Source organism: Centruroides sculpturatus, unplaced genomic scaffold, assembly GCF_000671375.1.
Source record: "Centruroides sculpturatus isolate CEXI.00-Female unplaced genomic scaffold, Cexi_2.0 scaffold1554, whole genome shotgun sequence".
Classification (NCBI taxonomy): Eukaryota; Metazoa; Arthropoda; class Arachnida; order Scorpiones; family Buthidae; genus Centruroides; species Centruroides sculpturatus.
Window position 1 is genome coordinate 129245 of NW_019385732.1, and position 27762 is coordinate 157006.

The window sequence follows — 27762 nt, forward strand, 5'->3', positions numbered from 1 at the left end:
AAATATTTATCACCTTCTTAATGACGTTCCTTCTATTTATAAATTTATATTCTGTTCATAAAAAGGAAGAGAAATAAAAATATATTTGCGTGTTTTGCATATTTAATTTTTAATAAAATTTAAAACTTGAAGTTTCGTTAAAAAGTATTAAATAAAACATCAAATATTACAAACTCTCTCCCTCTGTCATTTGCAAATATAAATTGTATTAAAACACTTGATTTATTCTTTTTAAATGCAAAAAACATAAGAATTTTTTCTTTTTTTATTAATCAAGAAGAAAGCTTTACTCTATTTTTCCCAGTTTTATACTTAAATTCTACATTTCTTATTTTAAAAAATTCGACTAAAGCGTCACTTTTATATATTTCTTTCGGTATTTCACGGGACTTTTCTCCTCTATACAGATCTAACTGTCGTCTTTCTACTCCTGTAGTAAATAAAGTAGTGACGGCAAAAAGTCTAAAACCCGCGGGCCTGTGGACGTCTTATTATACATATTCCTCATTTAATATTAAAGGTCTAACTAAAATGTAATTTACGTCTTAGTTTTGTGGATTATTAAATTGAATAAAACCTGCAGAAAACGAACTGCAATTGTAATGCGTTAGAGAAACACGTACTTCGCTAGTGAAATGATTTCGTTTCTCAAGTTTTACTTTCCCGGACCCGTTAGGCCTATATATAACGCAGGGAAAGTATGGCCATCGATCAAAATATGACCTCTCCCCAGATTTTTACACTTTTGGACTCGGCGAACTTCGAAACGTCGAGAAAGGCAGAAAATCGAGAGGGGAGGTTTCTGTATGTAGGGATGTTATGCGCGAAAAGCATGATTATGTTCACCCTTTTTGAAGCTTAATAACTCCTACGCTTTTCGTCGAAAATTTCTGAGCATTTTGCCGGAAGTTTGTTTATTAGGAGCATTGACGGTAATAAATTTTGATGGTTAAAGGTCGATGGGGTGGGAGAGATAAAGGGGATCGTACGTATCTTCGGTAGGATCGAACTTGACGATTTTTTTTATAAAACCCATCCCTACCTTCAAAATTAACCTTTTTGCCATTTTGTAATAATTAAAAATATTAGGGGAGACCGGGGCAAGAGCGGCATGTTAAGCTTTACTTAAATTTTGTGTAATAAATACTGCTGTAAACTGAAAAAAAAGCTTTGCATATTGTCTATTGGAATGTTACCTTACTATAGAACTGGTTAAAATCAGTTTGGAAATAAAAATAATTAAAATAATTACAACTTTACAAGAAGAGAGAAATTGACGAAGTTGCCCCGGGTATAGGGGCAAGATCGGCAACTTCTCTCTTTTTGTAAAGTTGTAATTATTTTAATTATTTTTATTAAAGTTGCCCCTGGTATAGGGGCAACAGTAATGGGGCAAGATAGGCACGTATATAAAATTATGTTATTAACAATGTATAAGTTGGAATTCACTATTAAAACAAAGAAATACAAATCCAACACCCATTTAATATTATTACAACGAAATGCAAGTTCAAAGACATATATACATGAATAACAAATGCAAACATGTTTTCATTTATCATCTGTTTGATTTTTATCCTTTGCTTCTAATGTGGCTTTATGTTGCCGATCTTACCCCGCTAGTCATGATTTCGAAACATTAAGTACAACCCTGAGAACAGAATGCCAAGCCACGATCTGGCCACGTGAATAAGTTGAAGTTACATCCTTCTAACAGGAAAAGTAACTTTCGTTATCATGGAATTATAACAAAACCTGCCAATTCAATATAAATGGAAAAAAAATATTATATGGAATTGAACGAAAATGAAAATTTGCTTGATAATTCAACTACGCTTGTTGGAGAACAATAAAAACACTACACTCAACAAGCCACCAATAAAGCTCAACTGCCTAACCTATAACCAAAGTCTCCTTTTAATTTGTTTTTTAAAAAAAGCGCTTGACAAACTTGCCCCGCATGCCGAAGTTACCCCGGTCTCCCCTAAATGTTTTTAAAAATACGATAACAGATGGTGCCACTAAATGTCGCCGAGAAAGTAAAGCCACTGGTTGCTAGTTTTTTACAATATGGATCACTCTCGACCTATAAAAACTTTTATAATTTTGGGAAAGTATTCAAATACACAATTTAAATAGTATTTTTATACAAAATTAATCTTTACTTACATCTCTAATACAATTTAAATATAAAGTTAAAATGAACAATTTAACACGTACAGCGCGTCAAGATCTAGACGTACAGTACTTTAACCAGAGCCGAGGGATGTCAAACAGAGCTAGAGGACGACAGATTGCTATATCCTCTAAATGCAGCCTTTTAGCGTTTAAGGATCGTAATGCAAACAACGAAATAACAGTAATGCAGCATAACTCTCAATTCGTGTCGAATATCGTCTCTGGCCAGATTTACTTCATCCCCGATACGAACAGAAGATTCGATAAAGTAACAGGACAGTGGAAAATTTTACAACTTTCTGACGCGAGGAATAAGAGAATGTCTGTAAAAATAGCGAGAATTGTTAATTTACAAAATAAATTCCTCCCCGTATTGAGAAGTTTAGAAAATTTAGTACAATAAGTGAAATAACAACGGAGGGCTTCCTCGTTTGATCGAAATTAACCTATCAAACGGCACCTTTAACCAAGTTATGTAAGAGAAACCTTATTGCGGTGATTAATATTTTGAGGGTAATAAAATTCCACTTAAAATAATTTTTATGAATGTTTAAGAATTAATTTATCACCGACAGGAATACTAAAGCGTCATTTGTAAGGACATTTTACGACGCGAGAATCTCTTTAAATTTGATTAGAAAAAAGTAATTTCGAGACGGCGCTGAGAGATAATGTTTGAAAAAAAACTAATTAAACAAAAAATTTAACTGTCAAGAGACAAAATGTCTTTCCTTTTCCCAATTCGACGGAAGAACAATGGATTACAATTCTTTGAATTCTGTAAAGTATTTATATAAATATATTTTTCTGCTTGGTTTACCGTACGTTAGTCAATTAAAAATAGTAAATTTAAGCGATTAAACTGGTTCAATATTAATTTTAAATGCCTTCGCAGTACACGATTAGAGAAATTGATAACGATAATGATGCGCAATTTGCTAATTGACATTAAGAAAATTAGTTAGTGACCGGCGTAGATGATGCGATAAACTTTAATTATTTTAAAAACTTTTTATCTAACGAGATAACATCTAAATAAATAATCGGTTAATCTAGCGATTTAGCTATTTAAATAAAACGGATGGAGATTTCTCTAGCCGTTTTCGCAAACTTTGTGCATTTCTTAGTTTTTTAAAGAGATTTTTAAATTATACCTTAGCGTAATTTATTCTATGCAACTTTTTTATACGCGTTATTCGTATCCACTCAATGCGATCTATGTCATATTGCCTTACGCACTAATTTCTAAAATAAAATAGCATCTACGTTACTCGGTATCGTGCAATCTTCAATGTTCCTCCTCCTCTTATAACTGACAGTTTAAGACTTTATTTACCGGAAAATTGCGCCTTAATACATACTCGAGGAAGATAACCTTTAAACTTATCGCGTCATCCGAGAATTTGAGTACATTTTTTAATACGAAAGATATCTTGCTGGAAATAATTACGGCGTGGACTGTGGATTATGAAGTACGATTACCGAAAAGAACACGGGGAAAAAATGGTTTTAATGTGAAAGTATGAAAGAAAACCCGCATAGGAAGGAGATATTGTAATTTCCGCAATGCATCGGGGTGAAATAAAGTTGTTGATTGGCTAGAGTATTTTTGGAGCCTGCGAATGTAATAATTCCTACAAAATAGCGGTGTCTGAACCGATTACGTGTTAGATTTTAAAAAAGCGGAATAGGAGAAAAAGGATAAATCGTGTATAAAGTAACCGTTAAAAACTAGGAATTCCTCATCTTGACCTAGCAACGTTAGCATTAGGGGTAAAAGGAATATTAGAGAGTTTCTTTAAAATAAGAAATATTTTATCTAATTCTAATATTTTTGCTAAATGGAAAGAGGCGGCAGAAGTCCATATTGGCAGATAAGACCGAATGTTGACGAAATAAATGGATCTTAATGTCGTTTTAGAAGAAACTGTTTCGCAAAAACGCCAAAGAATTCCGCGACGAATAGCTAGACAATTAAAGATTTTGTCGACGTCTCCTTGGAATGTAAATTTGGGATCGAAAATGGCCCGAGGCTATTAAAAGAATTAACATATTTTATGGGATTATTGTAAGTATATGAATACGGGCGGACAACAGAGTATTACGAATTAGCGAAAAACATATTACAGTTTTTTGGACATTAATTTTAAGATTAGCATTTCCCAGAAGGGAAGTCAAAAGGTGTAAATCAGTCCGAAAGGCATTAGAGTTATGGTTCATCAACTTAATATCGTCGGCATAAAATATTACAGGTGAGATAATTTGATCTCATAAATTAATAAGCTGGAAAAAAAACACTGCTTGAAGTTGAACCTCGCCGAATGCCGCATAAGGGAGAAAGATCCAAAAATTCAAAATTAAGTTTAATTTTACAAGTACGTAGGAGATAGTGTAATTATTAAGCTAGGATTGATATAGAGGTTCTATTTCGAAGTGTTCACTAAGACTCGAGAGGAGAAGATTGCGAATTACGGAATCGAACTGTATCAATATGTGTATCACTCAACCTATTTCTTTCGGCAGTCTGGATATTTTTCATGCGCAAAAACAATTGTTCGCAACAGTATGTTACGCATATGGGCTAGGATAGGTTTTTAATAACGCAATTATATCGTTACGACATCAAAGTATATCCAGTTTACGACATACCTTATCAAAATAAAAATGTACTTAAAAAATTAATGGTGCAGTGGGCCGCGGGTTAAACATCCCTGCTCTAGAACTTCGTTAAAAAAAAAAAAAAAAAAAGGCATTTGCAGCGATACCTTGGTTTATGAGTTTAATTCGTTCCGTGACGGAACTCTTAACTCAAATTACTCTTACGTCAAATCAATTTTCTCCATTGAAATAAACTGAAATGCCATTAACCCCCTCAAAAACACCGCAATTTTTTGTTACTCGTTTTTAAATAAGAAACATGTAATAACGAATTATTGTATAAAAACTAGTGTTGCAACGAATAGTATATTCGGCCTCGGGCCGAATAGCCGAATATTCGGCTCGATTAACGCACGTACGAAAATTGGCGCGCAAACCGCATTATGGCAAGGACCCTACTCTCTATTGGCCCGCTGTCACTACGCTTGGCCAATCGCGTTAATTCTTGACAGTCGTAGCGGACAGACAAGAGCGTCGCGGCAGTAGGCGATAAATGACGATATCAAATGTGGATAACAACGAAATGACCTACACGTGTAAATAACGGAAAGAGAACAGAGAAAGACCGCGAAAATGTGAAAAATATGAAATTGAGTCGATAACATAATCGAACGAGCCGAGGCAGCTTTTTGGCGCGAAATTCGCGGCCAAAAACAATTGTTGTCATGGACTTCGGAAAGCTAAATGCTTGTAACGAAAGTCACTTAGCATGCACGAGCGAAAGCCCGGGGCCGTTCGGGCCACCGAGCTGTCTCGAATCTGCGAAATCGTAACTGCGACTTATACCGACGTCCTATCTGTCTCTTTTCACCGTTATCACCGGGCTACGAGTCACGTAATTATAAAATGGGAAATCTACGACGGTAAAGTGACGAATCGAAAGTATCGTGAGCACATATTATGATGTACGCGTATGCATACGTGGACTAGAGCGATAGAGGAAAGAGAAGAGACTAGCGCTTAAAAAGAAGGATAGGCAGGGTCGGACCTTCAGACGTGCGACGATTTTCGAACGAATACGTGTGTACGTGTGCTGATATTTGTAATTATAAATTGTGAATACGTGTGACTAATATTATTTTCTTTTTTTATTTTGTGCATGTTATAAGTTGTAAATAAATATAAACAAACAACGCTAACTCGATGACATTAAATCTAAATACCAAAATGAATAATTTACTGCGTTTTTATTATTTCTTACTCCTGTTTTAGGTATTCGGACGAATACCGAATAGTAACCGAATATTCGTTACATCACTAATAAAAACACAATAGAATGTACTGCGATACTGGTTTTACAAATGTCGCGATGTTCGCTGCGTAGATAAATAAAGAAAAGATGGAAAATTCGAGAAATGGCAGACACACGACACGGAAGTGAACTAATGCCTACGTCATTCGATCACTAGAGATGTCAACTCCCTATACTTCCTATGTTAATTAAATGCACAACTTTTAATGTACATTTTTTGGAAAGGTAATAAACCAGCAACGAGTTGCTCAACTTTCCTAGCAACGTTTCCTGGCAAAATTTTGGTGGCGCCATCTGTTATCTTATTTTAAAAACTTCTTATATATTAACTTATATAATGGCAGAAAGCTTAATTCCGACCGTACGGACCACTAAACTCAAATTTTGAACCACGCGGACCACTATCACGAATTTTTTAAACGATACGAACATCTATAAGATAATGATCGTAAATGTTCCATTTTACTTTATTAATATGAAATTCGCTTCTTTAATTAAATAAATTAGTGTCGAGTTTGTTGCTGCCTGTTTGAAATAAGTTTATGGATTCTCGATTCTTTTCCCGCGAAGAACGACAATGGCACTGGCAACATTATTTATTGATATATTGACATTATTATTTATCGATAACGGTCATTTCGTGTTTGGTTTTAGGGTCGAATAAAGAAACTCCCACCGAGCATTTGGCATTTCTTTCGTAAAACTCTGCGTATTATCGATGTCCAAATTTCTCCACAAACCGTCATAATTTTCTCGCGGACCACCGGCGATAGCCGGTACAGACCAATTATGCAAAGATGACAATGATAAATAATGAGTTCTTTTTCATTCCGCCATGCTTTCTAAATAAACTACACGTCCACGGGAATTATCGGAACATTTTTTGAAGTACATTTTTGCTCCCTCCGAGAAGCGAAGCTGGGGGTAACGCGTTGTTTGCGTTTAGAAAAGATACGAAATTGAATTGCCCGTTTAAATATTCAAAAATACTAAAAGCGAGACCTCCCCAAGTTCTCTTATTCCCTCGAATTTTGTAGACAAAATTATATCCTACGCTAAACTCTTCGGCACAACAACGCGGCAGAAAAATACAAAGTGAAATAGCTATCGACAAGACAAGTCTGCCACATAACCAGAAGAAAGAAATATTTATATATCCAGTTTCGGAAACTTACTGCACAAATGTGGGATTCGAAATTCCCATTATGCATTTTGTGTCCAGTCGCGCGTCATAATATGCGCCCAAACGCGGGTAAACATTACATCAAAACCGGCATACGATAAGGTTCTTTATACATTTAACACAGACAAAACTATAAAAATCCAGCAACGATCGCTTAACTTTTCCGGCAACGTTTGGTGGCGCCATCTATTATCGTATTTTATTTTTAAAATTATTTTATATTTTTAACTATTATAAAATGGCGTAAAACTTAATTTGATGATAGGGATAAGTTTTATATTAAAAAAAAACTGTAAATGCCAATAACGAGTAAAATCACCATTAAGTCCGACCCTACTGGAGATACGCGCGACCCTCTTTATTTCGCCACCCCCGCGACCTTTAATAACCAAAATTTAATAGCATCGGTCCATCTAATACACAAACCTCCCCGAAAAATTTCAGAAATTTTCGATAAAGCGCGGGAGTTATTAAGCTTCAAACAGGGTGAACAAAATACCTTTACAGGTACTGTACACACGCCCGCGCAACATATTCATTTTTCGACGTTTCGAGATGTCCTAAATCCAACAATGTAAGTAACTTGGGAGGGAGTCATTTTTTTTTCCGATGACCATACTTTCCCTCTGTTATGTAGGCCTATAACAGCCGGGAAAGTAAAACGAGAGCTAACATTACGCGACAAAAATATTCAAACAAAATAAGAATGCTAACTAATGCGAGTCACTAGTCTATATTCCAATATAACGGCATTCCAAAAAGATTATTAATTAAAATAATCGTCTTCGACCATAATTTTAATTTCCATGGCATTAATACGAGTGACGAACGCCCTTTAGAGATAAAAAAGCAATTTAAACAAACAAGACTGTCACGCTATTATTGAAATTTCAATCGGAGACAGAAGCGACTGTCTGTGTCGTAATTCACGCCGTACGGCCGCTCAGACACGTTTATAGCAACCTACTCGATTCAAGGTCAATCACGTGACTGTCTGGAACGAAAGCTCTGGCGTTTTCGAAATACAAATCGACGCAACTACGGCCACCGACAGAAAATACGATTCTTAAAAAACTCTTTCCCTGGCACCTGTTCCATTCGACCACTCACGCCCAACTTTAAAAATATCGCCTAAAATTATGGAAACAGTACGTAAGAAAAGAATAACGAACTCGTTTTAAATTATAACTTCAATACATGAAAATTTATTTATATATTTATGATAACAAAAATAACTGGTTACGTAGCGCCAAGCGTTTTTAACTGTTAGGGGATGTCCATAAATTACGTCCGCATTTTTCTTGAAACTTTTACTCCCCTCCCCCTCTTTGGACGTCCTTAAAACCTTCGTCGCGTTATTAATGATAGACGACGTAAGTAGAAACAAAACAAACAAGAAATTTTGAATTATAATAAAATGCATAAACTGAATAGAATTTAGTGAAATACGTAGACGTCCGCTGAAGCTTCGACCTTTCCCCTCCCGCTTGTAACTTTCCTCCCACCGTCTGGACGTCATTTATGGACAGTCGCTTACAAAGTCAATAATTTAAAAAATGTAAAGGTTACATTCGTTAAGTTTGATATTGTTATTTCAAATTAAAGACACGTTAAATATATAATAACCGAAAAAATAACTTTTAAGTACGTGACTTTAACCAATGACATTTACCGATCTTTAAAAGTACGTCTTTGATGATTTAACTCGATTGTTAATCATTTTTAACTACTTTAAAAGTCAAATTTATTACTTAATCCGTTTAAGTACGGGCATTAAACGCCCCGAAATGCCATCAAAATGTCTCGAATGGAGTCGAAACGAGATTTAAAGTATCCGAAGCGACGTTATTTGCCCCTCCCTTTCGTTAAAGCCGGTCCAAGTCCCGTATTGTTTAAAACTTCTTTCGTTGGTAAATTCTATTATTAATAAATGTTGTTCATCTACTAAATATAAATCAACCTAACATTTGTCAGTTAATTACTCTTAACGTTATAGCTAAATACTAACTATTGTATACAGTACTTATTTACATAAAAACGTGTCGGATGTTTGCGGTTTCTAATTTTGGTGGCGCTAAGCATCCGCGGCCTAAAAACTACGTAAATTAAGAAAATTTGGTATATTTTTATAGTTTAATGTCAATTGCCATTCTATTGCGCGCAAAAGTAAATATTTCCCTATTAATTTCCGGAGATGGCGAGTTTCGTGTTTAAAAGTTGGTTTCTTTGTTTCAGATAACGCTTCGATACGAACTGTAAGTCACACGAGATCTGTCAACCGTGAAAACACCTTCGGCGGGAAACGTAAAAATCAAAAAGCGCGTAGGAACGTTATCATCGGGAAACAACTTATTTACACAACATTTTCTAATATTAAGCATTAAAATCTTCCATATTAGAAAAATGTGTGCACAGGATATCGAACGAAATTAATTAAAAAAAAAAAAAAATAGAAAATAAATTTAGGATCGCTCTACGAAACAGGCATTTAAGATTCAATTGTTCGTCTCCTCGTTTAACAACAGAATAGTTGTAATACACTCTCGTAAGCGCCAGCGAGAAGACGTTGGTCTACTCACCGGCGCTTACCTAACCATTCTTAGAACTAATTTTCAATCGCTATTTATACACATTCGTTTTTTTTTTGCTATAAAATTTCGAAGCGACAACCCAATAAAATTTGCAATTATCATTTTCTTTGTTTAGTCGTTAAAAAACATTTATTTTCAACTTAACGGTTACATAATAGCAATAAAAACTCTACAAAAACATTGGAGGCATTATCTTTCGAGCGAGTGTCGTAAACATCGTATAACTTGGCCGGGTCAATTTCGGGCGGAAGTTAAAGCAAAAAATCATAACACCAACAACCTTGAATCGTCAGTCTGCCAACCTAGTAAAAAAGCCAGCGACCTTCCGTCACCCGTTTGAAACGGTGCCAGCACCTCCGACCCAAAATTGTTTTCTTTAATATCTCTACGAAAATGCTGTTATATTTATCTTCCATTTTAAAGGTAATAATTGAAATTTATTGGGTTTGAAAAAAACAGAAAATGGCACCGAATAGAAGCGATTCGTCCCTTCTCTCTAATCTAAATAGTCTGGAAACGAAACTGTAGAGGTATCTCTTAAAATTGGACTTGGTTTTGTACGTAAGTAAACATATCCAAGCGTCAGTAACGAATAAGGGTTTTTCGCTGTTTAACCTTCGCACAAAATGAATTTTTAATAACGTTGAAGCGGTACTAATAGCGTGTCCACTCGGATATTCTTGGCTTTATCTTACTGTACAGATATATTTCCACAAACTTCCTTAGTTTAATCACTCTCCAATAGAATCGTTTTTAAAATAGAATTTTATATAATTTAAACGAAACTTTTTATTTGAAGATACCATTAGATCTTTAAGGTTTCTCTTGGGGAATTTTTATTTCCAAACACGTTTAATCGTAGAAACCTATTACTCGCTTAAGAAATCCCGAAAAACACTAACGAGTAAGATATATTAGAGCAAAATTAAAATTGTCTGTGACGCCATCCGTTAAAAAGTAAATTTCCTATCATTTATTATTTATAAAAGGCGAAAAGCTTAATTTTCAGGACTGGGACGAGTTTTATAACAAACGACAGATGCTAAAACGAATATTACCTTAATTAAGTACGACCCCTTTCATTAAGATACGATACATCGCACACCCACCGTAGTCCATTCCCTCCGACTTTAATCGCCAAAATTTAATATCGCGAATGCCCCTTACGTACAGACTATCTCGCTAAATTTCCTTCCTTAATCATTACCCCGCCCCGAGTTATTAAACCAGAGTCGTCGACACGTCCACACGCGTCCACCGAATTTTTCCCGTTTATTTTACTTGTTATTATTTTTATGACATTTTTGAGTCCGAGAGGTCATCGAAAATGGGCATTAATTTACACGTATATATTTGAAAATCCCGATCAGTTAGGATTTTTCGAAGCTCGATTGTATTATTGTTTACTATTTACTGTAGCCAAACAGCTTTTCCACGCATCTGTGAATATTTTAATGGTAAATTTTAATCGTAAGCGACTTCTTTTCGACTCTTCTTTTTCCTCGATAAATAAAAGGGTGTATTCTAATTTTACATTTTTTAAAAAACCAAAATACGGTAGAAATTTGGAGCCGAGTGTCAAAGACCTAGGACGACTTAAATATACTTAATACTTTTTCCTAAATACCTTATGCCGAAATGGAAGTATTATTATATGAAGCCATACGCAGTATTAATGCAATTCATTGCTGGATTTTTTCCAGTTATATTTTTATTACTATGATTAACCCCACGATTTCTATGATTTTATTCCTACGATAATGATATACGTCAGTCGACGTATGATACGTGTCGGTATTCCCTACAAGTCTAGATCAAAGTATTCCATTATTTTCGTTGGCTTTCATTTTAACGCGGTAGAGAAATAATAAATTCTAGTTGATTTAAAAAACAAAATTCGGTCTTTATCCAAGAAACTCGAATCGGAAAGATGGCAGATTATCCGACTACAATAAAACCCTAATTTCTTCCCCTTTATCCAAAATAAATAAAACTATGAAATGCGAAAATAAGAACGGGTTCTTCGGTACTCGTTTAGAGTTACTCGAATGGCATTTAGAATTAGGCAGAATTACTAAAGATTTGCATTTGCAACTTTTAGTCGTAAATTTCGTTTTACGTTGACATATTTTACTACCTCGGCCTGCCAGCACGAATCGGCATTTGCAACTGATATAGCGATTTCTTTTCTAGTAATACCATGATTAATTAAATCGACTAGGTTCGCAACAAACTATAAACCGGTTTCTAGGAAAGCTTTCGGCAACTGTCCTATTTTCTGCTTAATTACTCTATTTTCTACGTCAACTATGACAGCGGGAACGTTGCGAACATCTTTCCCTTTTCAACGTCCGGGATTTGAACTCGCGCTGTCTATTTCAGCTGGAGGCAACTTAGATTTAGACCAGTATTTAATTTTCTTTGCTTTATTTTACCAGTTCTCTTTTCAGTTTGTCTATCGTCGGCAATTTTTTTCATTTTGCCAGTTCTCTTTTTTCCGCGTGTCTCGCCGCAGAGCTGGCGCACACCCTTAGCATTTTGTTCCCGCGGGTTTCTTTCGATTCCTTCCACTCGGTTTCTGCGCGTTTGGCTCTTCCCGATTTCTTTCAACGTATATATGACCATTTCCGCCAGTGGTTATCATTGTCTTCGATCCACTCGGTATTGCTCCGATTCGCTTCCGTTACCACTTTGGCCGTCGTCTTCGAGAAAGGTTGCTTCGGATAAGTACGAGACTAAACGGACTTAACATCGCGGTAAAACACGGCTCGATAAGGAAAATATTAATACTTCATTCCATCGCCATATGTTTTGTTTGGACAACGCGACACTCGGGCGATGCCTTCGGGAAGTCTTTTAAGGCTAACTGGCTCCTGTTTAGGCATTAAAGACGCGGAGAAAACCCGGAAAACTCCGGGCGAGAACCCACCACCGAACTACCAGTGTTCGGGGAACGGCTCGGCCACTGGTAGGCCCTAACGAAAAAAAAAATGAAAAGACACGTTAAAGCCTACGAGTAGTTTTGCCAAAGGCGTTTTAGAAAATATCCGGAATTGTTTTTATCAGAAAATTTTTATAACGATCGCTCATCCCTCGCCAACAGGCAGCATTCATCGCGGGTTCGAACGAATCACAACGGATACGGAGGGGGGAAGGATTCATTTAGCGTCCACAGAGAGGAGAGTCAAAAATAATAATAAATAAAATTAAAAGAAACAGACGTACGTCATAATCGAGAAATTACTTATAAATAGTAAAACGTCAGACTACAATGTTTACAATTGTCGCGTTTTAAAACGTATATTTGACCGATCTAACGTTTCGTATGACGAACCTTATCGACAGGGACAAATCGAAACTGACGGAGATAATACAAAGACAGTCTATTGGCGACGATAAATGTCCAAAAACGGAAACAATAACGTAATAACAAAGACTGACGAAAACTAATAATAATAATAATAATAAAATGACACGTAGAAGTGTTAGCATTTAGTCTTCGGTGAAAGGGCTACGTCTGCTCCGAACAGTATACCGATACATTCGGGTTACGACATCGACGAAATTTGAAATGTTTACGATAAAGCATTTCGAAACATCGTATTTTATTGCGTATAAAACGCAACTTTCATTCCCAAAAAAAAGGGGGTAAAACGTGGCCCTAATCTTAGGGGCCGTCCATAAATTACGTCCGCATCTCTCCCGAAATTTTTACCCCCTCTCGTCCCAGTTCGTCCAAATTTCCGTAAGCACCTCCCCGCTTCGAACGTCCAACAAAACTCGATTCCCGTTAAAAACTTTAATTTTATTAATGATAGTTAGTGTGAGTAAAAACGAAACAAACAAGAAATTTTGAAATAAATATAGTAAAATGCATAAACTGTATAAAATATAACGAAATAAACGGACGTCCACCGAAGCTCGACCCCCCTGGTCCGATTTGTCATACCGCCCTCTCCCTCCAGTGCCGACGTCATTTATTCCAATTTCCAGAAAAATAGACGAATTTACACCAAATATAATAGTCTCACCGACTACTACGAAGCTCCGCGACGTCGGCAGACGGTGGCGCGGGTGCCATAAGCGCGCGCTCGGGGCCTCCGAAAGTTACGTTCCGCAAATGTCGTCCTCGTCTAGACAATTTGACGTCGGTCGAAAGAAAAACGACGTAGTAAAGCTTTTCGCTACTTTATTTCGAGAGTGGCGTGGCACGGTAGTTTATTTTACACGAAACTTTGGAAAAAAATCTGAAAAAATGTCTACCTTCTCGACTTTTGAACAGCGCCTTAAATTGCTTTTACCGCATAAATACTTTTCAACAAAATAAAATTAAATGCCGGAGTCTCCTCGCCTACGAAAAATTGGAGAAACTCTGGAGAGTGTCGCGCGTAATCAGAGCCATTCGACAAAACAGTAATTTAAAACGATTATGCCTTTACAAAAATATCATTCCTCGTATTCTCCGCTCTCTATTCGCCTCTGAACCGTAAAAATCAATTCCAATTGGTATTAATATGGACCGCCGCACTCGCTAGTGACAACGTCGCACGCAACGCATCGCTACAAAAGTATAAAAATAAATTTTCACCAATACAAACTGTGCGAGTTGTACCGTAAAATTTTCTTTATTTCGTAACAATGTTGTTCGGGCGTTACGCGAATGCATTTATTTGATGAAATTCTGAAATTTTCTTATAAAGATAGCAGTTTACGCATTCGACGTCGAATTTTTGATAGTCCGCGCGTTATTTCTCCCCAATTAAACAATCGGCGTTATGGCGATTACATCCGTCGATGCAAAAGACTAAAGATAGAGATATAATAAATTAATTTGATAGCGTGGCTTATTATTTATTAATAAAACGAGAGGACCTCGAAATGCTCGCGTAAACTGCATGAAATTTTCCGGTTCTCCCGACGAGAGAACACCGATAAAGGGGATTATTCGCACCAATGGTACAGACATCTATGTCTATTTTTACGCCAGTAACTAGAAATGTTAATACCAGATGTCTGTAAGAAGAGTTAAGGGACGATTCCCAAGTATCCTACACGTAACGCTTGGACAAAAAAGTTAAGTTATTTGCCAGGCGGGCCAACCCGAACGTACTTAATTGTATCGTGATTTCTATATTTTGTTATTAAGTTCTTAGTGTAATATATCCACCGGTACTGCCTCGTATATTCCAACCTCGCTCATTTTCCAGCCATCGTTGTTATATTTTAAAACTTACAGAAATAATCCCTAAAACAAAGGAAGTAACACTTAGGAAAGATCGGCAGTTTCGTAACGTTTTACAATATATAACGTATTAGTTTATGGAAATTATTCTTTATCCGTATAAAACTATTTCCATTAACTAATACTTTATATATTGTAAAAACACTCGGAAATTAAAATTAAATTTAGTAAATTGTGTGTATTTGATCGTCGCCCTCGACAAACTCGTCTAAATCTCGTCTTAAAAGGTAAAAAACGACACGGATATAAACCGGAATGGTTTAGTGAAATGAAAAAGAAAATGTTTGTATATTTTCTAAATATGTCAGAAATGGCTTCGTATAAAACTCGTTCCTTCCAAATTTTACGGTTTAGTAAACATCGGATTTAACGCTTTATAAGCGATGTGTACCATTGGCGTTCGAAACACTTCTTCGTTTTTGTCGAGCACTTGGAAAAATTCTTGCGCGCAATTATTTTAAATTAGAAATTATACCCGAGGTTGAGAAATCGAGTCGTTAATTCGTAATTCTTTCACGCTAATGTGGTTTTGAATGACATATTTAAGCGGCGCTCGATGAAAAAACCCAGCGACGAGTTTCTTAACTTTCCCGGAAACATTCGGTGGCACCATCTGTTATCATATTTTACTAAAAACTTTTGACATTTTATAATAGTTAAAAATATAAAACGAGCTCAATTTTCGGAGTAGAGATGGATTTTATAAAAAGAAAACAAAATTGTAAATGCCGATAACGAGTAAAATCGCCATTAAGTCCGACCCTACTGGAGATAAAACACGACCCCGTTTATCTCCCCACCTCCTCGACCTTTAACCACCAAAATGTAATAGCGTCGAAAAGCGCGGAAGTTATTAAGTTTCGAAGAGGGTGAACAAAATCGTGCCCCCGGACAAACATCCCCCCGAATTTTTTCGCATTTCTCGACGTTTCGAGGTGTCTCGAGTCCGAAAATATAAAAATCTCGGGCGGTCATTTTGACCGATGGCCATACTTTTCCCTCTGTTATATCAGACGGGAAAGTAATTAAATTTTAATCGACGAGAGTCGATTTCATTACGGACTAGCCGAAAAATTTGTTATACAAATCTGAAATTAAAGGTATTTTCTCGAGAAGTTAAACTTTTAGTTTCGAGCCCAGAGATTTCGTCTAAGCATTTCGCTTCGACGTAAGATTAAACGGAAGTAAATGCGCGAGATTCAATTACCGTCTACATTACAGACAATGACTAACTTAAGGCGCTGCGTTATATAAACTGTCTTAATAAGAGATTGTTTAACAACATTTAATTAATGTTCTTTCTAAACAATACGAATTAAATTTTTACTCAATTTCGCTTACCGTATAAATTACTTTCAAATACAACTCGAACACTCGTAAAATCTAAAATATCATTCGATAGAAACAGCTTTTTTGGCTCGTTTGACAACCAGATTTTTAAATAAACCTAAACGGGAACAAACTAGGTATTTAACATTTAATTCCTGGGTATCCAAATACCGTTTAAAGTCTTATAGGTCACGGTGGAAGTTTCTCATCGTCACATATTTGCCAAAAAGCAAACTTCTATAGAAACTGATTTCTCTATAAATTAAATACTCTACAATCTAAAATATTAAAAGAGCATTCTGTTTAAACAAACATCTTGAAATAATAGAGTTTATGTTCCTTAAATAGAGGCCAATTTCTGTACGAAACTAGAAATCCTTGAAGAAGTAACTAGATTTTTCAAGTTACTAACGCAAACCAAACAAAAAATTATCTTTTTAGCGAAAAATAGTTTCGGAAAAAGTTTTGGTGGCACGTTTCCAGAACGCATTATTTTTAAGATTTCCTTATTTCTAATTAGGCTATATTAGTACAGTATAGTATAATATATTGCCTCGAATCACGAAAGGATTAATCTAAAGTCCGCTTAACTTTAGAAATAAGAAAACTAAGTAAACAAAATAACCTCTGTTCTTTTCCTTATTGTTTACGAATTAATTGCTTTTACATATTTCGAGTTTATTTTTCCTCACAAAAAAGGAAAAATGTTTCCTAAAAAAATCGCTTCTGCTTTAAAAACGTCTCGAATTTCCTTAGTTAAAACATCTCGGATTCTAAATTCGAATCTCCAGAAGAATTCAGAAGTTGCTTCTGAAGATAAATACACGAAATTATAATAAAATTTCAAATTTGAAAAATACAAACAACTAATTTTCAAAGCACCGTAGGCTATATAATACGTTGTGATTAAAATCGCTTTATTCTCGCAGAAAAAAGTCGATTTTCAACTTGTAAGATGTAAGAAATGATAGTGTTCGGGGCCGTCCCCGAGTTGTAAAAAAACAACATCGCCGCCTTCATTAAATAATATTAAATTAATAATTCCATACGCGGTGTTTACTTTTATATCTGTACAGCGGGTACAAGTACATACTGTAATTATTAATTGTTTAAAATTAGTCAAAATTTTACGTATAATAAACTATCCGCAACCGTCAGCCACGGCTTAGGTAGTGTTTTACGCAATGTAAAAAGCGTCTCGACCCAGGAAAAAGGATAGCGAATAAAGGATGTTGAACAGTCTTTTCTAATCTTTTCGTCTGCGCTATATTGTTTCAAATAACATGCAGAAATTACGAACACGTTTTTCGGAAACGCTTGAGAAGTGGGTTCTATTATTTGAACAAAGAACTATTTATGTTTAGAGTTACGTGCCGGCCGTCTCCTTGCGAGATATAATGCTCGACTAGTGGCCGAAGAAAATTCACGAAAACGAGGGGTGTACCGTACAGAAACGTTCGCCCCAGTGGCGAGGTTTGACGCAATCGAAACTCTACTTTCAATAGCAATAAACTAAGGCCTCTCGTTAAAGCACAAAATGTCAAAACAGCCTTCCCGCGTGGAGATTTGAGGGAAGAGGTCTACAGTATATGCATCACCAGAAGGTTTCGATGATTCGACTAGGACAATTTGCAAATTGAACGGGAGTTTATATGATCTAAAGCAAGAGCCTCGTTTTTGAAATGAAAGAATGCAGATTTTTTTAATTAGAAGAGGACACGCGATAAATCAAGCGGACTCTTGTTTGTACAGAAAGTCTAACTGTGTTAATACTGTACGTAGATGATGGATCGATTGCGGATCAAGATGTCGAGATACGGAAGTACAGAATCTTCTAGAGGAATTGAAGTCAAAATTTAAAATTAGATATTGCCAAAGCAATAATCAGTTGACAGACAAGTTCTGCCTACTGCCAGCCTCGAGCGAAACAAAATCAATTTGGGAATTTGCAAGAATTGTTGCCTCGAGAGTTTGATCCTCTGGATTAATTTACTGCATTTGCTTTGAAAAGATTCAAGTTTAATAAGGCTCCGGGTTTTGATGGGATCCCAGTGGAATTATGGAGTATCGAGGCAATATCAAAGTCTTTCGTAAAAACTTTTGATATAGGAGAAATTCCGGAATCGTGGAAATCAAGTATTCTAATCTTGATTTTTAAGAACGGGACGAGTGACGTCCCTGGTAACTGTAGAGGGATTTGGTTGTCATCGCTTCTTTCAAAGTTGTTCTGCACTATCTATATTAGGGTTTCTCATTTCCCGGTCTTTTGCTTGTCCCGGGATCCCGGGATAGAATTAATTATTTCTAAGGTATACAAAATATCTTGAAATCAAATGATATAATTATTTTCCATTTTTTAAAGTAATTTTAAAGTTCTGTAACCTCCAAAATCATATTAATAATGCTGTGTAAGGTCTATAGGCCTATAATAAAAATTACCTTTAAATAACGTAGAAATTTTCACAAATAGAAAAAAATTAATTAAAGTTTGCTGGAAACTGCATACAACAACAACAAAAAAAATGTTTTGAATTGAGTTAAAAATTAAAAAAATGAACTTCTAATTTAGAAGGTAATTTTCGTTTTTTAAATAAAATATAATACAAAATATTGCAAACTTTTATAAGATTTTAAAAAGCAAAGATGGTCAATACTCCGATAACTCACTCTAATTCTTATTTTAGTAATGAAAAGTCTTGCCACCGAGAATGCCCTTTCCGATTCAATTGATGTGATTGGAATAGTGTTTAATGCATTTAAGAGAAGACAGATATTATGTGTTTTTTCACCTGTAGCCTGGAAGATTTCGAGTTCGTTTTCGAGATTGTAGTACTTCTTTCGCTCTCTAGTATTCTTGATTTGTCTACCTTGGCTGCTTTAATAGCGGCATCAAGCTTAGAGCTCGATAATTCGGCAATTCATTTGGCTTTAATAATCAGGTTTATGAAGAAAAACTTCATACTTGCAGACTTTGTACTCGTTTGTATCCTTGCCCAATTTGCACAATCTGGCGTCAGGCATTTATTGAAGCTACTGGGCATGGTTAAAACTCAAGACAGCGTAAGCACAATTATTCCAGATATTACAGGTTCCGACAAGTAAAGAATTTTTATAGTCCTGCCACAAATAAGCTATATATTGATTATTGACCATTTGTGACACGCTATAACGAGCAAAAATTTAAAAAAAACTAATAGGTAGGTTTAAAATTAATAAATACAAATGTATTTTGACAGTGAATGAGTTAATTATGCTTTCTATTTGCAAAATTCCTCAACCTTAACACAAAATAAGAAAAAAAGTGAATTTTTAAGAAATTTGCGGGATTTCCCGAAATAAGAAAAATTTCCTGGGATATTTCCCGGATTAAAAAAACAACCGGGATCATGGGATCTCGTTTGAGAAACCCTAATCTATATATATAACCCATTCAACAGATGTCTGTCCGCGTAACCGTTTGATAACGGACACTAGAGGCGCCCCTATCGTGTGTCATATTTCAAACATTCAAATTAACGATTTTAATTATTATTTAAATTAACGATATAAATTATTATTATTCATTTGGTCCATAAATTATTATTTCGTCAATTTAACAATATAAATAATTCAGTATATTTGTAATAGGAATTTATTATTTCAGGGGCTTATATCTCGCGAAAGATCGCGAGTAGGAGTATGGTTCCTTTGACTTTATTGTTCGCACAGGGGCTACAGTTTGGGGGGGTCGCCACCTCTTCATTCGGAGGGTAAATCTTACCATTCAGACTTTAACAGAGCTGTAGAGCATATTGATAGAAACAAAAAAGTCAAAGGAACCGTGCCTCATGGAAATTTGTAAAGAACGCCCCCTAGTCCCGAGCTACTAGTTAGAAAGAGATGGGGGTGTGTTTTTCGTTAATGTTTTCTAACACCGTTGTATTTTAAGTCCAATTTCGATTGGTATCTTTTTGAACGATCTTATTGATGTTATTAACTCCTGGAGTGATGGCATATGGTTTTCAAATTAAAATACTTATACTGACGATATCGTAATTTTATCTGATTCTGTGGGATGGATTGATTTGTTGACTACCTATTTAAATAAACATTTTTTGAAATTAAATTTGAATATTTCTGAGATTGTCGTTTTCCGAAGAGGTAGTAAAAATTCGAAGGCGGATAAACGACGGTTTAAAAGATTCCGTATACGGGTCACTTCAAATTACAAATATTTAGGAGTCACCTTTCCGAATAACGGTTCATTTTGGACGCATTACTCTAATAAGAAGGTTCGTTCTGGACTACTGACGAATAAAATTATTCAATTGGGGATATTGCTAGATTACGAAACTCGAACGATTACTTACACTTATTGAAGTGGTTTTGCCTTCTTTGTTACGCGCTTCGGAAATCTGGGGTTTTCGTTTAATAAAGATAATGGTATACAGATCGAGTTTATTAAAAACTTATTTTGTTTAGCTCGTTGCACACCGGGCTGTTTACTCAGAATAGAATGTTCTATAAAACTTTAAATTTGTATAAGGTTAAGAAATTGGCTTCTTCTGAGTGGATACGTATATGGAAGGAAAGGTACAGGAAAAAACCAGTCGTGGAAGACCTAGAATGGAATATGGTATAAGTGACGTAAAATTCTGTAAATGTCTCCAAATTCTTTGTCCGGAAGTCTGTATATCTTACGGAAAACTCAAAATCCGCTAAAATCCGATTTGTCTACTTGGGACTAGTTTCAACAAAACTCTCGTAAATTCTAGTATTACCTAATCAATACCAGGTTTTAAGAGATTTTCGAGAAAACCGGAATTGATAGCAAGGATTGTTTTATTTTCAGTTATTTACAGATTTTACTTGTTGAAATTAATTTTGACTGATATGGATCAGTTAAGTGTTTTTTGCATGTTCAGACCTGCAAAAAGATTGTTTTATCCCTCGAGCTACTCTTCCTCTCACAAGGACCAAGGAGCCCAGCAAAATTGCTCCGCCTGAACTGTCCTGTCCTAGACTAATGGAAGTATATTTGGTACAGTAGCTTAAGTCTATTAAGAGCCGATGACAAGAGTGGACGCATTTCTTATTGTGGTTTCGCTTTTTTCATTGTATTCGGTTGGAATGCAATAATTTATTCGTTTTCGCCATGAATAGTCCAACAACCTAACGAGGATCAAAATCAATCGGAGAATCGGAGTGTCGAAAGAACGTTTTCTGGAGCAAATTCTTCGCTCGAGGAGTGAGAAAGACTCGCTACAGCGAAATGACCAGAGAAGTTTACGACAGACTTAAGAGTGAAGTTGATGAGGCAAAATGCGCAATGGAAAAAACATCTTTACACGCAATCGAAACGATTCGACGTTCTGGAAATTTGTCAAACGAATAAACTAGTGTCTAGAATTGAACTTGTGAAGTACTATTTACCTGATTATGAAATCTTCGATTCGATTGAAGCAGCCGTGTAGATGTAGGGCACGGAGTTCGAGAGACTGAAAACTGAAACTTGGAGAAAACATGCCATTGTTACGAATAAAATTGTTTTCTTATTAATGTGTATGACACGTCAACGCAAAAAAGTAAGAAAAGAAAATGCTGGGTTTGTAAGCCCATTCTCCACATAGAAACGGAATGACCCATGTCGAGTGGACTTAATAAACACGCAAGTACAAGCTAATCGCGGGTTCAAGTTCATCATAGTCTACCAAGATCCTCTAACCGAGTTCTTCTCGCCGCTAGCACTGCTAATCGAAACGTCTAAAGAAGTGGCCCACCAACTGACGGACATATTTTTGACATTTGTAGCACATCGCAACTTACACTCCGATAAGGAGAGAGAGTTAACGCTGTCAGCGAGGAACTAACTACACTGTGGTTTCAGTTAAAGTTAGTCGACTGAAAATCACGGTACAGTCAAAGTTGTAGATTCTGGGGAACGAGTCTAGACATCGAAAAGACGCTCGCCTCATAGATGCAAAATAATGACACAACGAACCAGTCAAAAGGCTTCCGATTTATTCAATTTATGAAAAATCGAACTCTTCATTCCGCAACGAAGCAGTCGCCACGTTAGGTATTGAACCAAGAGTAGGGCTCACGATTTCAGCATTGCCGTCAGATGTTATAGAAAACGTAGATGATGAGAACGATCCCCAGATGGTCATCGAACAGATAAATGCACGACAGAACAAAGGAGGTCAGTTACCCTTAAAAAGACCTCCCGGACGGCATTCCTCTAGGCAGATCGCCCAAGTGTTGCGTTGCCGTAACTTAAAAAACCAAACGAAAAACAAAGACTACGTAATACTAGGATTTGCGAAAGAGCTTTGCTGAAATTAGTCCTAAATAGACAAATCCGTTAAAACCGTTAAGGAATAAATAAATATAGGCTAGATATAGTCTATATTTATTTATTTCTTCAGCTCCAAAAATTCCTCTAATACAATTCCTAGTCCTTGAAATTAACTGACACTGGAAAACAAGTTTCATTAACAGGGATGGTGATCTTTCTTTCGGATAATAAATATAATTTTTAAAATTTGGATATTTTATTATACAAGACGTTCCGCTCGAAAGTACCCGCTTTAATTGGTTTAAGATGTATAAAAGAAGTGGCATTTGGTGGGAGAACAAGTTTTATAGAGATTTGTTTCGTCCCGCAAGATAGGGCAGAAGTCGAATCGTGAGCATTATTGTCCAGTCATGGCTTTGTCGTAAGAGAAAGCGCGGGTCACGATCCGTTATGCCTGATAGCGTGATCGCCAAGATCTCCCGATCTGAATTCCTTACATTTCTTCTGCGGTGTTACGTGAAAGATATGGTTTACGGGGTCGCGCTGTATAGCGCCAAAATCGACACTTGGCGATAAAATTTTGTTACTGCCGATTGCGAGTGGAGATAAAAGCCCTAGTTCGCTCGTTTCGACATTCGGCGTGAAATTGAATCACAAATCACCTTTGGGGAAAAACAGCAAAATGTCGAGCTTCCGTGAGCTTCCTTCTTTGAATTAAACTGATCCAAGATTAATCATTCAAATCCTGTATACAAACTAACTATAGAGATCTGATCAATCCATCTGATCATGAAACGCCATCTAGGATCAACTGAATAGCGATCAAACTAATCCGAACGTAGGATCGTTTTGGATCGAATAAAAACGATTAAAGACGGCGACAACACGGTTAAAGTCAAGCTTATAGTTAACATCAAAGAAATATGTTTAACTGTCGATAATGAAAAGTACTGTAATTAAAACTTATAAATGGTAAGTAAAAACATCCCGTAAACCGAGATGAAAAAATAAATATTTAGAGACAATTTTGCGCGGCGTTACAGCGAGAATGCGTGACGTGCAATCTCCCATTTTGTGAGCAAATTTATTCGCAGCGTAAATACGATTCGATCCTACTCGTATACTTTCCGCCAACTAAAACACACGACAGAAGCCATCTGTATCACGTGGCAAAGACCGGTTCGATCCATCTATAACGAAAAGTATACGCACCCCTAGCGATTTCGTGACGTCACGTGGCATGTTCGAGCAGGGAAGTGACGATGAGAACCAAAAACAATTTTTTGCAATTCCTCCAGCGCTTCCAGATTGGGGATGTTTTATCGAACGACAGAAAATTTGGGGAATTTCTTCGGACGACTTTTTTCACTTTGATCTTTTTTCGGTAGACTAAAAAAAAAATTGGCGTGACAGAACCCGTGAAATACTGTTTAAACTTTGCGATTAAATGTGTTATTCTGAATTATTCATTAAGAAAATTATTCAAAAATGATTCCTACGCTAACGAGAGGAGGGCCAGACAGTGCCGTAACTAGCCATTCCTGTGCCATGCATTCCATGCAAGAATTTGCATTTAGACCCCTTAATTAAGTTTGGGAAAGTGATAAAACAAATACATACATTTTGGGTCCCCCTTCTAAGTGGGCCCTGTGCGGGTGCACCCGTTGCACCTGCCTAGTTACCGCACTGGGGCCAGACGTTCGGGTCTCCGATTCGAACGGAACTCGGTGAGCGCGTAGCCTTAAACACAAACGGTCCTCGTCCAAATAATACGACCCATTTGTCAAGCGTTTCCAAAAATTGGGCCTCTGGAAATTTAGTTTTTGGCTCATAAGTCTTTGGAAATTTTACGTCCCAGAGTGGCAATAGCTGAGTGAATACGACGCGAGGTACTGGAGCAAGACGTTGTAGGTTAAACCTTCGGAGTTTTAGATTGTTTATTTTTTGCGTGTAGACTAACTTTGTTATTTTACCGCATCGTTAGCATTATTATTACTATTATTATTCCTCACGTTTAGCGGTTATAAAAAAAAAGATTAAAAATTGTGACGTCATTTCCTATTTAACGAAAACAAACCATTGTAAATTTAACTCTTACGTCGTTAATTTAAATAAAACTTTTATACCTTCATATTTATTTTCACATATAAAACGATTATGCTACATCTAAAAAAACTAAATTAAAATGCCAAAGGTTCGAACCTACCAGTGCTTAGGGTCTTACTTGACGATAGTCGAGTAAGACCCTAACTCGACGAGGAACTTACATCTTCAACCGTCAATTTTTTATAGCCAAATCAATTGGTACTTTCCGGCGGAACATCCCGTATTTTAAGAATTTACGAAGATTTAACATTTAAATCTATATACGGATCAACGAACACAATTGAATTTAAATTTTGAAAAACTGTTTAAATCTATGGTTCAATTGACGTAGCACGAACAGATGCGAGGCGGACGATCGTGTATAGAATATAAAAATTTTTTTGTTACACTTTTATAATATAAAAAAATTTAACAGAATCTTATACTTCAATGTAAATTGTACTGCTGTAATTATTAATTAAATCTTATTTCTCAAGAATGACGCGAAATGAGTTTCCAAAGAACCCAACACTTGTTTTTTGTAAAACAAGTGCTGGGTTCTTTGTAGCGAAATGTAGAAAAGAATAATACGGGTAAAAATCTTGTTGGTACCGCTTCGAAGCTTCGAGCTTATCTTTACCAAAGAAAAAATCTGACTGTCGTCTGAACTGTCGTAATTCTTTTACTTGGCGTAATTTTTTTACATATTAGGATTTACATTAAATATGCTTATATGAATAATTTATATTGATTTGGTCTGATGACCCTAGCCATTATTTATGGCTAGGGTCATTACTTTTTCACAAGGAAGTATCTATTTAACAGGTTAGAATGATTATTTTGTTTTAACGCTATAGAACAGTGGTTCCCACAGTGGGCGAAGGGTAAAGCTAGGGGGACGAAAAGAAGCGAGCGGGCGGTAGGGGGCGCTAAAGGCGGGGTACTGAACGCTGACCATAGGCGAAGGTTGGAATCGCTGACAACCTTTCCCTTAATTAATTAAAACAGGTAAGAAGAAACATTGCCTTTGATTTAAGTTTTCAAATGTTGAGAACAATGTATGGTAAGGACATAAGGACAGAGTACGAGTTCGCAGAAAAGTTTCCCAGACAATAGTTCCAAGCTTTTCTCACAAGGAAAAATGGATAAAGGGGCGTTGGATATAGCTTTATGGAAACCGAGGGAAAGGTGGCTCGAAAAAGTTTGGGAATCACTTTTATAGACAACTCGCGTGTGACGTATTGGAGTCCCGGGTGTACGTGTGTGTTTTTTCCATATTTGTGACGTTTCCGTTCCGTTTTAACCTCACCCGATACGCGACAGAGTAACCAAACTTTAAACGGGGAGAAGAGTAAACGTTGAGCGGTTCACCTAACGAAGAGATACGGTGTAAGTAAATTTTAAAATAGAACAATATAAATTCGATAATTAGAAAAAAAATACCACATAGCACTTAGAAGCGATGCTACGCGGCAGTCAATGAAACTACCATAAAACGTACATTTTTACTCAGTACAACAATACAATGACCAAACGTCATAGTTTGTTTTAATGTACTTAAATTTCTATTGCTAGGAAAGGTATGTTCTGAAGAACTTTTTACCAAAATCTTTACATCAACCCAGCCACTCGCTACAAAATTGAGCTTCGAGTGATTTGTACGCTTTTGTGCGGTTAAGAGTTAAAAATTGGGCTATTAAAACAAGTTATCACCATATTCTATCTTCGGCTACGAACTACGATCCTTTAAGAAAGAACTCTAGTCGTCTTCATACGGATCGACTCCACTATACATTAAAATTTTACTTCTGTACCAGTAGTGTCTTGACTAGTAAGAGTTGTTAAATAACCTATTAAAACATCCAGCAACGAGTTGCGTAACATTCCCGGCTCTTATTAGATCTTAATTAAAAAATAAATGTGTGGAGGGCACCATTATTTATAAGATTTGTTATTAAAAACTTTTTATATTTTTACTTATTATAAAATGGCAAAAGCTCAATTTTGAGGGTAGAGATAAATTTTATAAAAAAAATTGTAAATGTTAATAACGATTAAAATCTTCATTAAGTCTAACCATACTCGAGATACGTACTGTACCACCAATCCCTCGACCTTTAACTATCAAAACTTAATAGAATCGATCCCCCTAATATACAAACCTCCTCGCAAAATTTCGGAAATTTTCGACAAAAGTCATGGAAATTTTTGAGTTTCAAATTGGACGAACAAACTCGTGTTTACTCCACACACACCCGCACGTTCATCATTACAGATAAAACTTCAAATTTTTATTTTTGCATTTCTCTACGTTTCGAGGTCCCGTGTCCAAAAATGTAAAAATGTTTCCCCCTCCGATATATATATAACAGAGCCGGGAAAGCGAAAGCCATCTTCGAAACGTGATAAATGTTCGGACGCAACCCGAACTATAAACACCTCCCCGAACAACACGGCACAAATATGGCGCGGGAGGCGGAGCGACGACGAATTTGTTAGGCGAGATGACATTCGCGCAAGTTCTCTACAGACAAATATTTCTAAAATTCTAACCTATTCCTTCGAAGTCTCCGGCATTCTAATTTATGTGTCAGGTTAACGTATATATGTGTAATGTTTCTTAGAATAGTACAGATACTAGAAAATATATTTTGTAGATAGAAAAATGATTGCCGACAAGGATCGATGTTATATCAGTAGCGTATAATGTATTTAAATAAATAATGGCTAGGGTCATCGCTTTTGCACGAGTAAGTATAAAAGTTATGCGTATTTATTGGTATATTTGCAAGTAACAATTTTTAAGGAGAAATTATACCTTTATGAATATATTATCTAAAATAAATGTCCTTAAAGGAATAATCTAAATGATATCTTCCCGAGCAATGTTATCGGTGTCGACGAGTTATCGGTTATTCCAGTAATTTTCAACAGGAATGATGCCGAAATAACATTGTATCGGTGCCG

The 27762-nt window shown here is 36.0% G+C and overlaps 1 protein-coding gene across 1 annotated transcript in view; it reads right to left on the bottom strand.

The window, feature by feature from the left end:
* The window catches only part of LOC111641635, a 51380-nt gene that overhangs the window by 10594 nt on the left and 13024 nt on the right, over positions 1–27762 (bottom strand). The window lies entirely within an intron of this gene.